General features: G+C 38.8%; 1 protein-coding gene across 5 annotated transcripts in view; it reads left to right on the forward strand.

The window, feature by feature from the left end:
• The first annotated feature begins 4433 nt into the window (after positions 1–4433).
• The window catches only part of Erbin (erbb2 interacting protein), a 135958-nt gene continuing 124676 nt past the window's right edge, over positions 4434–15715 (forward strand). For 4 of the 5 annotated variants that reach the window (XM_026390857.2, XM_026390859.2, XM_026390860.2 and 1 more), the window contains exon 1: positions 4434–4811. The gene's annotated coding sequence lies outside the window, so the exon portion shown is untranslated. The remainder of the gene's footprint in view (positions 4812–15715) is intronic. The other variant, XM_026390858.2, reaches the window with a different exon arrangement.

Here is a 15715-nt window from a genome sequence, read left to right on the forward strand (position 1 = left end):
AGAATGTGTTCCCTGTGAATAAAGGGGGACTAATGTACTAGGGGAAAAAAGACTTCAAAACTTTTCAGAAAGCTTTTCACAAATAGAGGTAGACTTTCATTTTGATTCACAAAGTATCACTGAAAATATGCTTGAAAGGTAGAAACATGTTATAGGAGGAATGATTTCATTCCCAAAGTTTTATATAACTCCTAATATTGGTTCCTACATGTACTGCCTCTTTCAAGTCTAAGCATCCCTTTCTCACAGACCTGCCACCCTGACCTCCTGCTCCTTGTATCAAGGGACTAAGATGGAAGTGAAAATTGGAAGTCCTATTAAAAATACATAATATATATATATGTAATTTTGGTACTGGGAATTGAACTCAGAGGCACCTGACCACTGAGCCACATACCCAGCCCTATTTTGTATTTTATTTAGGGTCTCAATGAGTTGCTTGGCGCCTAGCCATTGCTGAGGCTGACTTTGAACTTGCGATTTTCCTATCTCAGCATCCCAAGCCACTAGGTCATTATAGTATATTTTGATTTAATGGATCTAATATGTCTACACTTCCTTTGAAACTAATCCTATGCCAGCTTGAAGATCCATTTTTCTCAAAACTACTGGGATACAGCTTTGCCTTTCGGTAACTAATTATTTGCTAGGAATTGAGAAAAGGAGAAAAGAATGACTATTTCAAACCTTTTCTTGCTCTATGCTACTTCAGTCTCTCTAATACTTGTGTGCAGTTGCTTGTCTGGCATGGGGAAATGATGGGGTCCCTTTTGAAAACAGTGGACATGCTCTCTTAGGACACTTTTTTCTCATTTTTTTTTCTTATGGATGCTGTGTACAGTCCCTGGAATGCTTATGGTCTTAAGGTTGTCCTTCAGATAAAGTGGCTTATCACTAGCAGTAAGTATTCTTTTCCTGAGCTCAGGCTTTGGTGAGGGTAAATCCCAAAGAAAAGATTCCCTCCCTTTCGCAGAGAATCATTTAGAGAAATCATAATGGAGAAGATGAAGCTTTATTATCAACACACATTAACTTACTCTCTAAGGTGGTGTTGGGATTCAGTTAATGATTACAGAATCACAGCTAGGCAGCTTAGCTTAAGGTGGGGTTTTAGTTCTCTGTTTAATCATAAATAAAAAATTCAGTCCATCTTTAGTCCAAGGTCCTGTGGGAGGACTTTCAAAGGAAACCAATCTGTAAGCATGGAATAGGAATGTCTCATATAAAAGAACAAATGAAGATTTGACTATATTTGTCTGCATTGCTCATATGAGTTAGAACTAAGTAGTCAGTGATGAATAATGAAGATAAATCATTATTTCTGAATATTGATTACCCTGATTGTATGTTTTCATTTCACGGATATAGATTCCTGGGAAAGTACTTTATAAAGGGACAATTAAAGAAATATTTTACAAAATAGATAATTATTGACAAGTGTATCCTTGCTTGCATTCTCTCTCTCTTTTGTGGTGCTAGGGATCAAACCCAAGACCCTGTGTATGCCAGGCAAACACTCCACCACTAAGCTACACCCCTAGACCTACCTTTCAATTTTTGAGTCAGGGTCTCACTAAATTGCTGAGGTTGGCCTTGAATTTGGGATCCTCCTGCCTTAACCTCTAAAGTTACCTGGGTTTACAGATGTTCTATTCTTTTAAGGCCAGCGTTTTTGGGTTCATTGTTATAGTTTGAGTAAGCAGAACCTACTTAGCCATTAAGTAGGAGTCATTTTTTTTTTTCATGTACTCCTCTATGCTCCCTCTATTGCACAGAGGAATGAAAGGCCCTTTTCCCTGTTCTATCTTCTCAGCATCAGCATGTTATTTTTTTTCTCTTCCATCAAAATCTGCTTTAGAGAAACAATCTGATGAATTAGATATAAGTGGCTTTTGAAGCTTAAAACATTAGGGTTTTTGGATTATGGTTTTATACTAGAGTAACTACTCAGAGGGATAAAACTCTAATAGCAGAATTTCAGGTGATTGGGAGAAAGGATTTTGGTGCTATGGCCTTTTCTAGTCTGAATGATTCTTAGCCAGATGAATTCTCAGAATGAGTTAAAATCAAGGCTGGGTCAAGTCTTATCCTAGAGACTTGATCGGTCCTACTTATTTAAGTTTGGAAAGACAGATTAGGTTTACTTGAATTTATGGTACTTCACTAGAATCCTAGAATCCAGCTGATTTCCCATTGATATGGGAGGTATTCCACTCTGGGATGCTTTAGAAAAGGGGCCCTTTCAGCTCAAGCTATGCCACCAAGTTTTGATCAGACTCTAACCAGTTTTTCAAAGATATCTTTCTAGTGACTATGAAAGACAGCTCATCCAACCCTTTGGCTTTTTATGCAGTTAAGATTCATATTCATATAAAACACCATCTTGGTATCACCAGTATATCTGCCATTTCCTAGCTTCTGGCTAACGCTCTTTTAATTCAGCACTAAATGCTTTGGTACTATTGTAAATGTTCAATTTCTGCTCTAAGGAACTAAGACGGTGTTAATTTCATCAGTTCTGGATGTAGTTAACACGATCCCATATCTATTCAGAATGACTTGAATATCTCTTGAGTTACTTCAAATGTTTGTCACCAGCATAGAACTCACTTCAGTAAACAATTCTTTGGTGGACTTTACATACTCCTTCCTTTGGGTGCAAGCCAAAAATATTCTGCATATAACTCTTTACTCAAACTTGGTAATAAATAATTATCTCTGGAATACAGATGGAAGAACTGAACTAGTGACTTCAGGGACTCAGAGTCTAATTATCATCACTGTACACAGTTAAGTACAGCAGGGAGTTGGGGGTGTTTGATGGTTTGCTGCGTATCTATTCCGTTTCTTCTCTGGGTAAAACAAGGACGTCTTGTCTGTTAACATATTTAAAGCAGTAACTGCAAAAACTGTGCAATGTTATGGTTGAAGCTTTCTATGCCATATGTGTTGACAGAATGCTTGAGTCTCTCTCCGCAATAAACGCAAACCCTGCCAGGCTGAACTATCAGGACCAGCGCAATTCAACGACTGCACCACAGAACCCGCTGGGGTTGGAAGCCCTTGTCGCATTCGCAGTGTAACCACTGTTCCTCTAACAAAGGGACTATCTTGAGGCAATTTCGCGGGCCATTTTTTCCCCCTCCCAGCGCCAGCTTTGTCTCCCCACCCGTGTGAGGCTGAGACTTGGAGGAGCCCCAGCTGCGTGGCTGTGCGAGCAAGCTCGGTGTCAGGGCCGGCGTGGGAAGGTTCACAGAGCTGTCGCGGTGGTTTCCTGCAACCTGAGAGTGCTATGAGAGGAAGTTGGAGTGCTGTAGCTGAAAGAGATACCTGCTGCCTTTAAATCGGGGCTGGACTTGAACAACCTCTGCACCGATTACTGTCGTACAAAGAAACTCGAGAAGCCAAGGCGGCGGAGGCCTGATGGGCTCTCGGTCTACGGGGTTGGGCGCAAGGTAGCGAGGAGCCAACCCCGGGTCAGTGTTCCCCACTCGGCGGGCTGAGCAGCCGGCTGAGGACCTCCTGGCGCTGAGGCCTCCAGGCGCGCCTCGCACGCGAACCCGCGGCCCTTCCCCCCGGCCAGGGTCCTGACCAGGCCCGCCGCCCCCCGCCGCCGCGGACGTCGGCCCGCGCCGCCCTCGCGCGCTGACTGGCTCGCGCCGGCCTTCAGCCGGGCTGTTGGCGGTTGGGGCGCAGCCGGCAGGAGGCCGCCCCGCCCCCGCCTCGCGCAGCCTACCCGCCCCCCGCCGCCACCGGGGCGGTGGCGCTGTTGCCGCCGCGGCCTGTGAGCAGCGTCTCCCCTCCGCCCCAACCCCGTTCCTCCTCCTTTCTCTCCTCTCTCTCTCTCCCTCCCTTCTCCTCCCCTCGCTGTCTCTCGCTCGAGTGAATGTGGCGCGGCGGCGCGGGACGCAGCCTCGGTCCCTGCCGCGGCCCCGCGAGCTCCTGAGGAGATCCGGCTGCAGCCCGCGCCACCTCCTGCGCTTCCTGGGGAATCCTCCACCGCTGGGGGAGAAGAACTAGGAGGGCCGAGGAGGAACGGCGGCGGGAAAACGGGAAAGGAAGAGGGTCCGAGGGCCAGAGGAGAAGGCGGGGAGGGACGGACGGAAGGACGGACGGCCCGACGGACGGCCCGGGGAGGGGGCCGCCATCCAGCCTGCGGCCCCTCGGCTCGGGCTCAGGGCGGCGGCGACGGTGGCGGCGCGGACGAAGGGCGCGGCAGGCGCTATCGAGACAATAACCCCACCGCTCGGCTCTGGGGGCGGCGGCGAGGAGGAGGAGGAGGAGGCGGAGGCGGCGGCCTAGCGCGGCCAAAGCTTGCCCAGCGTCCGAGCCGCGTCTTCGTCCCCGCTGGCCGTGCTCCGCCGCCGTCGGGTGTGCGCGGCGCGCCGGGCGCCCGGAGCCGGAGGCTCGCGGCGGACGCCCCCTCCCCTCCCCCTCGGCGGCGCGCGCGGAGCTGGTTTTCCGGGTTCCCCTGGACGGAGCTGGATCCTGCTTTTCGCCAAGGCAGGAAGTGAGTTTCGCACGGCAATTCCGGGCGGTGTCACGAGTGAAAAGTTTTTTTTTTTTTTTTTTTCCTCCTTTCGGCGGAGATCCTAGTTGGGGCTGGGAAACTCCTGCAGAACTCGAGGCCAGGAAGCCAGCCCGCATCCCAACCCCCACCAAAGCAACCCACTCTTCTTCGGGAGGCCACTGCACATCCGCTCTCACCCGAGAGAGAAATTCAGCTGGATCCTAAGTGACTAATGAAGGGAAGGAAATCATGTCCAGCGGAGCCTTGAGAAAGCTGCCCTGAGACACTGTCCGACCGAAAGGTAATTTTCACGAAAGTGTCTAGAAGTCGCGAAGTTCGTGGGCCGGAAGACAGGCGATAGTATTTTTGCTTTGCTCAAGTCGACGTGAATTCTTTTTTCAAGTTAAGAGTGGGTAGTAGTTTAGGAGCTAAATAGTAGACCTGATTTTTCTCCTCCTTCTACCATCTGGACTCTTTTCTTTTCTCTTTTTATAAGGGGGTTGTAAGAATGCGGTGGGACGAAAAGTTTTCCGCAATCGGAAGAAAGAGTGCCTTTGTTCAGCACAGGTCCAGAAGTTTTAGGTTTTCGGAACATATACATTGTATATTAAGTTGCTGAAACTGGCAACTTTTGTTTTGGAAGAAAGGTCGCTCGAGCGAGTGATTTGCTGTTATTGAGATGGCTGCCGCATTTGTTTATGTTGATGCCGATTGTTTTGGTTTCTGCGATAATCGTTTATGGAGATACTTTTGTTCAAACCCTTATAAATATATTTTCTTGGACTTTAGTTGTTTTTCAGGGCGAGGTAATACATTTCTTTATTTGTTCTTTTCAAACGTTTTGTACCCTGTAATGCTTGTTTGGTTAATTGAAAGCATATGTCTGCTAGAAATGTAACAGATCCATTACGAAGAAAAAGTACGTTGTAAGGGTTACAGAGAGAGACGTATGATTAAAAAAACAACACACACTTATAAGTAGTTGATTTGTTAGGATTTCTCTACTTTAGAAGAGCCTATATAGGAAGGGAAGTAAAATGCTTAAAATGATTTTAATGACAGTCACGTTGATGGTGATAAAATGTGCTTTTTGAACTGTCTGATCTTCAGATTTTTGTGTTCTCCTGATTTTGTTTGGTTCTGTCTGATAAGTGTTAGGTACCTACTGAGTGGGTGGGAATTTGTCAAGCGTGGCAGACATTCCACCAGTCAGAGTTATGAGCATTTCTGAACCAATGGGTAGGCTTCATAGATCAAACTAGTTTTGGTTGCAGCAAACCCGAAATGTTGTTTTAGTGTGTGTCTTTTTTAGTTTTATTCCAGTGCTGTTGTGGTAAAGGGAGGTCAAAGATAATAATGTGCTTTTGAACAAATATTAAATAAGAGATTCTCTTGGTAGGTATATCTTAAATGTAAACTGATGTTTAATTAATCAGATGCTACTTACCGGAAACTGAGGGAAAAGGGTTGGCTTTCTTTAGTTCAAAGAAAAAAGGTAGGTTTTAAAGATCAGGATCTAGTTATTCCACAACTTGTTCTTGGCTACTTCATCTTTAATTAAGTATATTTCAAAAAGAGAATCTTTTAACTATTACTATGAATTGTTTTGTTCCTAGAGCCCCGTGTCTGAAGTTTTTTTTTTTTTTCTTTCAGTTTTTGGTAAAATTTGTGAACCATCCAGTAATTCCTGTAAGTCTGAGTAGCTTTATCTAGGATTTTAAAGTGCATAACTGATCTGCTTTATGATTTTGGATGATTTTAGGCAGCAAAGGAGATTATTCTTGGGCATTTAAAAGTGGGGAACAAAGTAAATGACATTGAACTTCAGTTTCCTTATATGGCTTATACTTGGCCCCAGAGCAACAAAGCCTTAATAGAGCAAGTCTTTTTTTGCAGAGACTTAGCACTTAGTGAAGATGTTTTTCCATGTTTGTAACTTTTATATTAAAAAAGTTTCATCACTCTTAAAAATGATTGTTTAAACTCCTGTTTTTAGAGATAGTTGCCTCCCCCTCCAATTTAGGGAAAAATAAGTAGGATGTTTTAAGTTCTGATAACATAGTTTTAAAAGTGAGGTGTTCACTTTGTAATTATCTTTAGTTCCTTTCCCCCTTCAGTAAGGCATAATTTACTTTGTAGTTTACTTCAAATTAAATTCTGTTAGCTTAGCACTGAATGAGTTTTAGGTTTTATACTGTTGTCAAACTATAAATATTTTCAAAGCCTTGTTTATAAATGTGACAGGTTTATAAAGAGGCTTAGAAAGGACAGTTAAAATATTTCAAAATGATTTAAAAGTTTGTGTATTAGTATTGTGTGTGTATAGAGTACTTCCAGAGCTTTTGCTTATGATGCACAAAACGCACATGTAAAGTCTCTGTATTGAAAGTAATCATGAATTTTCAGATCATCATCTAGTAGGTATTGAGTTATGAAGTCTCCTTGCCACTTGGGATCAATCTATTGTGAACTTCGTATATAAAAAGCCTATAGAGGTTCAGATGTGGAAACCAAATTTTTGTTATGTGCTACTCTGTGTCATTGGTAAATTTCTAAAGTTATTACTTTAGACATTATTGGTATTGAGCTATTGGTAGTAAACAGTATCTTCTAAGAAATACTTTAAAATTTCAGAAAATTTGGTGCATATTTAGGCATTTGTTTGAAATAATTGCCTATGGATAATATGATTTAGATTTTAAGGCTTTTTTTAAAAAAGAAATAGATTATGGAAGTATTTACAGAGTGTTTGGGGTTTTGATGAATTTTAGTGATGTTGGATAGCAGAATTATTTTTTTTTGTAATTGTTACTAGTTTCCACATTCTCTTTAAATACTCATACTTTGTTTTTTGTATTATCATTTTGACCCTTTTGTCTTGCTCATTCATTCTTTTTTTGGTACATGCTTTTTGGACTATTTATGTTATAAACCTCTGAAGGTGTCTTTTTTTTCCTTTTCTGAACTGTTCATGATAGATTATGCAGTTTTTGAATATATACTGTTATTTCCATGGTAAATCTATATGTGAATTATGCTCTATAATATCTGCTTTTGAATTATCTCAAAAATTTGTTAATTTCTGCCTTGTACTTTTTAAAAATTTTTGTTTTCTCTTTCTGGGTTCCTGTCAACACTAACTCCTGAACTATGCTACTTCCATTTTTCAGATTTACTGTTTAGTTTTCTCCAGTCTTTGGTTTCCTACCTGTAAAAAAGAAATCTAATTATTGTTCAGCTTTCTCTTCTAATTCCTTTAGGTTCCTATTTTTATAGTTAGCTTCATTTACTTCCCCTATTTGTCCATGTTTACCAGTTGTTTATTAATTATGTTTTGCCTTTCCCTTCTTTTTCAATCTATTAGTCTGCTTATTATGTCAAAAAACTGTTTAAAATATGCAGTAGAAAAAATTTGATCAGCCCCATTTAATTTTGAATATTCCTTTTGTATTCCATCTTGATATACATGTCAGTATTTTGTTTTGATATGCATTAATATACTGTTTTGTTTTTATTTAGTTTGTTTCCTCAGTTTCCTTCTTTCTCCTTAATGTCCTTAGGATTAACTGTTGAGATCATATTAGATTGTTAAACATTCTCATGTCTTGACACTCTGCAACCTCCTTACCTCCTTACCTTATTGTTGTTGTTTTTGGTGTGTGTGTGTGTGTGTGTGTGTGTGTGTGTGTTGAGTGTTTAGCCTCTCTAAATGTACATGTGTTTATGGGTATCTTCCTTCTCCTTTTTGTTTCTTTCTTTGCTTTTTTAAATGTTCCTAAAATTTTGAAGTTGTCTATTTTTTCTCCTGTGAGATAAGCACATGGGCACTCTATTCACACTTCAAATTTTGTTCCAGGCCACATTAGATGAAGGTCTTGCCAGTCTTTATAAATGATGGCATGTGAGACAGTAGAAAAGAAGAATATCTAAAAATTACCTTAATAAACTCTACTACTATTTGGAAGTCATTTATACATTAATAAATTCAGATATAGAGAATATATAGAAAAACGAGAAGATAAAAAGATGATATTATGTAATCAAATATGTAAAATAAAGTTTTTGGACTTCAGTTTTAAGGACATCCTTATTCAAAGTCCATTTATTTTTGTACATAGTGAGCTCTTGGCTTTTTGGTGTGTAAGAAGAGGGTAAGAAATGCACATTGACAACATCATGTAGTTATGACCTGTGGTTTACAGTGAGGGAATAGAAAAATGGAAAGAAGACTGAATAACTTAAGTGCTTCTCAACTTATGATGAGAAACACTTATATCTTCTAAGATAAACTTATCATAACAGGAAAATATTGTAAGTCAAGAAAGCATTTAAGAGGCTGGGGCTGTATGTAGCTCAGTGGTAGAGCACTTGCCTAGCATGAGTGAGGCACTGGGTTGATTCTCAGCACTGCATATAAATAAATAAAATAAAGGTCCATTGACAATTAAAAAAAAAAAAAGAAGAAGAAGAATGCAGAGAATGTACCTAACCTGAACATAAGGGCTTAGTCTCACGTTTTTTTTTTTTGGTACCAGGATTGAACCCAGTGGTGCTTAACTATTTTTTTTTTTTATATATTTTATTTAGAGATGGGGTCTTGTTGAGTTGCTTTAGGATCTTGCTAAGTTGCTGAGGCTGACTTTGAAGTTGCAGTCTTCCTGCCTCAGTCTCCCAAATTGCTGGGAATTTAGGCAGTCTACCGTATCTTAAATGTGCTCAGAATACTTCCATTAGTCTACAACTGGGCAAAATTGTCTAACACAAAGCTCATTTTATAATAAGGGGTAGAAAAAATCTCATGTAATTTATTGAATACCTGAATTCAAAGAAACAACAACAACAACAACAAACAACAAAATCTCTGCAACCCAGTATTGATAGTTTACTCTCAATCCTGTTCCATGGTTTGTGAGAGCATATTGTATATGTTTATATATGCTTTGCTAGCTGGGGAAAAGATCAAAATTTGAAGTATGGTTTCTTTTTCTGTTTTTTTTTTTTTTTTTTTTTTTGGTGTGTGTGTGTGTGGTACTGAGGATTGAACCCATTAGGATTGAACCCATTAAATTATGGTTTCTACCAAACGCATGTCACTTTTTAAAAAAATTTGTTCTAATTAGCTGTATATGACAATAGAATGCATTTTGACACATTGTACCCAAATGGAGCACAGCTTCTCATTCCTCTGGCTGTAAGCGGTGCAGAGTCACACCAGTCATATAATCATACATGTATGTAGGTTAATAATGTTCCTCTCATTCCATTGTCCTTCCCACTTCCTCACTTCCCTCTGCCCTACCGAAACTTCCTTCATTCCCCCCCACCCAATTACAGATCAACATCTGCTTATCAGAGAAAACATTTGGCCTTTGGTTTTTTTGGGATTAGCTTACTTTGCTTAGCATGATATTCTCCAACTCCATCCATTTACCTGCATATGCCATAATTTCATTTTTCTTTATGGCTGAGTAATATTCCTTTGTGTATATATACCACATTTTCTTAATCTGTTCCTCTGTTGAAGGGCATCTAGGTTGGTTCCATAGTTTAGCTATTGTGAATTGAGCTGCTATAAACTTGATATGGCTGCATCACTGTAGGATGCTGATTTTAAGTCTTTTGGGTATACAGTGAGGAATGAGATAGCGAGTTAAATAGTGGTTCCATTCCAAGTTTTCTGAGGAACCTCCATACTGCTTTCCAGATGCATATCACTTTTGCATTATTGTAAAGAGGAAAAATTTTAAGGTGAACCATCAAGTCAGGGATCATATCTAGAGTAGTTTGGGACAACTTACTTTGGGGCGGAGTGTCTTATACATTTCATTTGCCTGTCAGAAGTCATTTTATTATAAGATGGATAATTATAAGAAATAGTCATAGCCTTAAGTCCTCCGTTCTCAAACTCTTTGGTCTTTGAATTCTTTAATCTTACAAATTACTGAGAACCCAGAATTTTTGGCTTATGTGGTCTATTTACTATATTTCCTGTATTATAAGCTAAAACAAACTTAAAATACTAAATATTGTTCTAATAAAAATATAACTACTTTCCAAAACAAGTAACAGTTTGTGTCTTGGTATCCATGGAAGATTGTTCCAGGGCCTAACCTTTCATACCCAAATCTGTGGATGCTAAAATCTCTTATATAAAATGGTATAGTATTTTCATATAACATACATAATCCTCCCTATGTACTTTAAGTTATATATGTATGTATATATCTATTACTTAAATACCTAATAGAGTGTAAGTGCTAAAAGTCTCTATGTGTTCAGAACAGATACAATTTTTTTCTTCCTAATATTTTCAGTGAATGAATGATTGTGAAATGAACTCATGGATATAGAGGGCTCTCTGTAATTGAGCAAAAGGAGTGGCAGTTTTGTATTTTTGCAAGTTTCTATGTGTGGTTTAATAGAAAACAGCTTAATTCTTTATCAATTTCTTCATTCCATCTGTTGCAATATGTTGTTTTGGTTAAAGTATATGTAGAAAATACAGTCTTATATGGATGATGTAGTTAGAAAAGGGAGGAATTTTTTCCCCAGCCTTTTAAGATAATTGTGTATATACTCTTTGCTATCAAAATTTGATAAGTATTTGATAAACCAGAATTTGACAAGTAGTGGTTTTCTACAGGTTAGTTGAAATGTTGAATCTGAAATCATATCACTGAAAATTTAATTTCATATCATTATCTTGTACTTTGTATCTTTTTTCCTTGTACTTTGGATAAATCTTTTACCTTTTTCATGATTTTTGTAACATCCTACATCGGTCATTTGGAAAATATTGGTTCATTGAATTATATGTATTTTCCAAATATTGACACGTTTAATTATGCAGTAGCAAACACAAGATTTAAAGTTATTTTTTGTTTCTTAATAGATATACTTGGTTTATTTTGAATTTTTGTTACTTTTTACTTCACTTATTTTGTTTTACTAAAAATATCTTTGAGCATTGTGGCATTTAAAAATCTGGGAATTTGTAGTAAAGATACATGTACCTGCCAAGATGCTAGTAGTTTTGCCTACTATTGCTTTCATATCATCAGTGTAAAGTGTCAGTATAATGGAAAAGGGAAAAATAACTTTAGAGTATTGTTATGAAGAAATAATTTTGACCTTAAAGACTTCTTGAAGAGTGTGAGGTCTAGGGGCTGTGGATTTTCAGGACCTGTGGACCACACTTTGAAGACATTATTAATGGGTTGGGATTTGTGGAGCTTTCATTACTTCCTTTGATTCTTTTTTTTTTTTTGATCCTTTGGTATTGTATTTTGGGAGAATTCCCCCCCCCCCATTTTTGGAGAATCAAGTGGCTTGATTTTTTAGCTCATTTAGTTTTCAGGGTTTTTTTTTGGGGGGGGGGGAGTAGGTGGGACAGGGTGGGAACCAGGGTGAGGGCCGTTACGGGGAATTGAACTAAGGGGCACTCAACCACTGAGCCACCTCTCCAGCCCCGTTTTATATTTTATTTAGAGACAGAATCTCACTGAATTGCTTAGTGCCTCACTTTTTGCTGATGTTGGCTTTGAATTCGCGTTCCTCCTTTCTCAACCTCCAAATGTTAGATTTTTCATGGAGGTCAAAAAGTTTTATATTATGGCCCAACTTTAATTGTACTGCTCTCTTAATTGTACTTTGTTTTTCCAGCTCGAGTTCTTCTTGCTTTGGTTATTGCTTAGAAGAGGAGAGAGAGAGGAATATTTAACAAATGGGTTTCTCCTTTAGGGTGTGTGAATAGCTTGACTTCTTTGTGTCCCTCAGCAGATACTCTGTTATTTTCACATACTATTGGGCAGCTCTCTCAATTACAGAGAGCTGTATTAGTCACTTAAATCATGCATGTTCTACTATGGTTTTGTTACTTGGCTAACTGACCAGGATATACATCTTCCAATCCTCCTTGCTAAGGAAATTAAACATCTTTAGAGATTGCATTTGATGCTTGTTTTGGGTACTCAAATGTGTACCCTCAAATGTGTAATATTATCTTCTTGGGATAAATTCCAAGATCTCCAGTTGATGCTTAAAACTATGGATAGTCTCAAACTCTATAAATTGATGCCTTTTCTGTCTTGAGTAAGCACTTGCCACCCACTATGACTTCTGTTTCTTTCTGTGCTAGAGGTAGAACCCAGTCTCACGCAAGCCTTCTACTACTGAGCTGCATTCACAGCAGAATGATTGTATCTTTTACAGTTTGAGGTGCAGTAACAAAACTAACATGAAATTATTTTTCCTTCTTTGTCGGTGACAGTCCTAAACCCTGATCCGCCCTAAACCCGGATCCGCCCTGGTTCTTGAGCAAGGTCACCTTACATGCAATGTCACTGCAAATGACCTGGGTCATGCCATGCGTCATTCCTACTTGGCAATGGCTCTCAGCACTTCTTTACATTTTCATATGTAGAACCCATTCTTAATGAAGATCTTAACACCTTCAGGATGCAATTTTTTCTCTCCTTATTAATTGAGAAGAAAGCACTTTATGGCTTCTTTGGGGCATATATAATTGCCAGCATAACTTGTTTTGGGGGTTATTATTAAGTAAAACATAAGTACTACAATACCTCTGTAATGGATCTGATAACCTAGGTGACTAATAAGTAACCTGAAAGCAGTGTATCAGTGTCTATACTCTGGACAGAGGGATCATGTGAGCTTCCATTATGTTACTCAGAATGGCGCACAAGTGAAAACTTATAAATTGTTTGTTTCTGGAGTTGATCATAGGTAACTGAACATGGTTGACCATAGGTAGCTGAAATGGTAGAATGTGAAATAGGGTATAGGGGGAATTTTTAAAAAAATATTTATTTTATTTATTTTTTAGTTTTCGGCAGACACAACATCTTTGTTTGTATGTGGTGCTGAGGATCGAACCTGGGCCCCACGCATGCCAGGCGAGCACGATACCGCTTGATCCACATCCCCAGCCCCGCATAGGGGGAATTGTATTTTGTTGTCATCTCTTCCTCTTCCAATCCACATGGTATTCTCAAATTACTTTCCTTTCTTGTCTGTAGACATACCCTTTCTATATTTTCAGTACTATTACAGATTTTATGGAACTTTTTTATATTTTAGTTTTTGAGACAAAGACGGACATGCAGAAAAGTTGGAACTATTTGTTCCTGAATCATTTGCCAGTAAGTTGTCCACCTGATGACCTTTCACACTGAAATACTTTTGTGTTCATTTCCTATGAACAAGGACATTTCCCTATGTATTATGACCATCAAAATCAGAAAGTTAGCATGAATACATGACTAAAATCTGAACTCCACTAGTTGTCCCCATATGTTACATTTAGTTATCTCTTTATTCTCCTTCAATCTGGAACAATTTCTGCCTTTACAGAGAACTTTACTAGAGGCTTATATCATGCATACTCTACTATGGTTTTATTGACACTTAAAAATTACAAGCCTAGTTATTTTGTAGAATACTCCTCAATTTTCATTTGTCTAATACTTTTCATGAATTGGTCTTGGATTAGATTTCATGGTTAAATTTTTATGATTAAATCTTTGGCAAGGTTGTCATAGATGTGATGCAGCTTTCTCCTCCTTGCATCTTGGGAGGTGGTGGCAATTCAGTTAGTTGATAAAAATTGTGACTGCCAGACTTGTCCTTTTTTCAAGGTAATCTTTCCCTATTTGTAGTATATGAGTATTTTGTTGGTAAGGTGGGATAAATAACTTTGAAACTATGTAAATGTTTTGTTTCTCATCAGATTTTAATTGATTTACATCTCCTAGACTCATAGTTTCCTATTCAAAGTGTTGTAATCCTTTATCATTTATTTTAATGCTTAAATAGTTCCTTGATTTGGCCAATGAAAATCCTTTCCAGCTGGCTTACTCTCTTCTCTCTCTCTCTCTCTCTCTCTCTCTCTCTCTCTCTTTCTCTCTGAGAACCTTCATCCTTTTTAGTACAATGAGATGTTTTAAGTATACCTTGTACTTTCCTTTGTTATTTTTAGTGGAAATGTATTTAGAGGCCCCAGGTTCTCTCAGTGTATAGAGCTAGGAGACATTTGTGTATACACATACATTCATATTTATTTATGTATATGAGAAAACTAGGAGACTACAATAACCCTAATTTTAAAAAAATTATCTTTTTTAGTTTTTAGGTGGACACAATATTTTTGTTTTATTTTTATGTGGTGCTGAGGATCAAACCCAGTGCCTCATGCATGCTAGGCAAGCGCTCTACCACTGAGCCACAACCCCAGCCCAATAACCCTGATTTTAATCGAGCACCACAGTATTCATTCTATGGTTTTTTTTTTTCCTTTCTGTCTTTGTAATTTATTTGATTAGTGGAAACTAGTTTTCCTTTTTGTGAAGGTATTGAGGTAAATATTTTTGTTCAGACATTTTGAGCCAGAAGCTCTTATAGTACAATATATTCCTGATGTATTTCTAAAGGAATAAAATTCTAAAGTATAAAAATGGCAAGCTTTAATTTTACAATAAAGTATACTTAGGTGAAATATTTCATTCCTCAGTAATTCCAGGGTACTCTGAAAAGTGGGTATTGAAAGAATTTTGGTGGTGGGAGGGTACGTGTTGCCAGGGCTCTAACCCAGGGCCTTGCACATCCTAGACAAGTGCCCTACCATTGAGCTAATCCCTAGTCCAAGTTCAGTAGTTTTATTATGTGCTTTGAATAAGTTCCTTGGGCTGGGAGTGTGGCTCAGAGGTAGTGTGCTCGCCTAGCACACGTGAGGCGCTGGCTGGGTTCGATCCTCAGCACTATATAAAAATGAAATAAAGATTGTGTGCTACCTACAACTAAAAAATAAATATAAAAACAAAAAACAAGGTTCTTGTGGGGATAATTGTTCTGTTTCAGTATAAAGGCAGTGATTTTGATACAACTGTGTTTTTCCATATGGAAGTTCTATTGTTTGCGTCATCCCAAAGTTTGAAACATATTTCTATGCTAATGATGTCCTTGGAATTTCAAACTTAAGTTAATTCCAGACTCTGAGTAAAGAATGTTTTGTATTAGGACCCTATACAAAACCTATAAGCTAAAATAAATCATCTTCTGGCTAAGGCTGTCACCTAGCCTAGAATAAATTGATTTCACTTCCCCCATCCCTGGAGATTTTGGAAGTGATTTAAGAGACATACTGAGATAGCCTTTGGTGACTAGAGATAATTTGGGTGCCCTTTAAAA

Source organism: Urocitellus parryii, chromosome 1 (genome assembly GCF_045843805.1).
Source record: "Urocitellus parryii isolate mUroPar1 chromosome 1, mUroPar1.hap1, whole genome shotgun sequence".
In the NCBI taxonomy this organism is placed as follows: Eukaryota; Metazoa; Chordata; class Mammalia; order Rodentia; family Sciuridae; genus Urocitellus; species Urocitellus parryii.